Genomic DNA, 1,528 nt, shown 5'->3' with positions numbered 1-1,528 from the left:
GCTTATTTTCCCCAGTGTATTTATCCCTGTGTTTCCTGTCTCTCTGTGCCAGTTCATCTTGTATGTTTAGTGAAGTCAACCAGCGTGTTTTTCACCATACTCTGTCTTCCTGGTTCTGACCACTGCCTGACTCTGGACTCCTTTCCCACCTGTCTGATCATCCTGCCTCCCCTGACCTTGAATCTGCCTGCCCTCTGACCTGGAATCTGCCTCCCCTGACCTTGAATCTGCCTGCCCTCTGACCTTGAATCTGCCTGCCCTCTGACCTTGAATCTGCCTGCTGTTACGTTCCCCAGTTTGTGTTGTAGTTTGTGTATTTGCATGTGTTTTATTTCAGGAAATGGCTTCCTGAAATCCCTCAAGCAGCTGATTGGTCGACTCCAGGGCTAATTGGAGAGCTGACCCCGCCCCCTCGTCAAGACACAGCTGTCTCCAGTTACACATTCATTCAGAAGCTATATAAAAGCCAGTGTTCTGCTCAGGAGAGAGAGATTTGGAGGTAGGGATTGCTGAGAGAGATTTTGCTGAGGTCATTGCAGAGCGATTGTTTGTGATAGAGAGATTTTGCTAGAGGCTGATTTTGATGGGAGTTCATTGCTGGGAAGTTGGTATGTTTTGTGAGTTTGTTGCTCAGATAGAGCTTATTTGATGTACTTTGTTTCTTAGTTTGTTTGTGAAATTGTTTAATATTCTGTTTCATTTGTTCCCAGGGGGGAAGGGGAAGGCACCTTGGGAGTGCTTAGGCAAGAGGCCCGCGGGCATACATATACCCGTAGTATATTCACTGTCTAGGCACACTAGGTAAGACCTGGGCGGACCACCCCCTGTATTTTGGTTAGGGCACCAGGTGGTGCTAAATTAGGTAAGTAGTGGGTAGGCAGGTAAGATAGGAGAGGGGGCTTTGAGATTTACTTTCTTTGCTTTGGTTCCGTCCAGCCCCTTTTCCCCATATTACCGTGTAAAGGAATAAAGTCCTTGTAAACGGTACCACATTCTGTCTGTTGTCATTCTTACTCACACCTACAGTCCATACCTTTTTCGCTTCACGGAGAGTTTAGTTGTAGCAGGGTGTTGCGTTCCCTCTTCATAGAGGCGTGCGTAACATAATGGGGGCTCATCCGGGATCTTTCCATTAAACCCACCGGACCCTGCTGCTCTGAGCTCTCTGTGGTTAGTGATTGAGGTGTGATGGTAGGTTGTGAGTTTGGATGATGGTTGGATGGTTTAGTTAGTGTGTTCAGTAGACTGCATTGTATAAGATGGCTGCCTCAGCCATCTCCAAGTTTTTTGAAGCGCCCTCTATTGATTGTTTGGGTAGGTTTCGTAAAGTAGACCTTATAGCTATAGCTGACCATTATGGATTTGTTGTCCCTGAGAAAGCCCTAAAGGCTGAGCTTTTGTTGCTAGTCAGGGAGGGTTTAGTGAGAGAACGGATTCTCTCATTGCAAGGAGAGGAGACGGGAAGACCTTCCGATGCCAAGTCGGAGGACAAGGCGGAGGAAGGGGTTCCTCGTACCCCTTTTATATT

The sequence above is a fragment of the Oncorhynchus mykiss genome, chromosome 17 (genome assembly GCF_013265735.2).
Source record: "Oncorhynchus mykiss isolate Arlee chromosome 17, USDA_OmykA_1.1, whole genome shotgun sequence".
Classification (NCBI taxonomy): Eukaryota; Metazoa; Chordata; class Actinopteri; order Salmoniformes; family Salmonidae; genus Oncorhynchus; species Oncorhynchus mykiss.
This window is presented reverse-complemented; position numbering follows the sequence as displayed.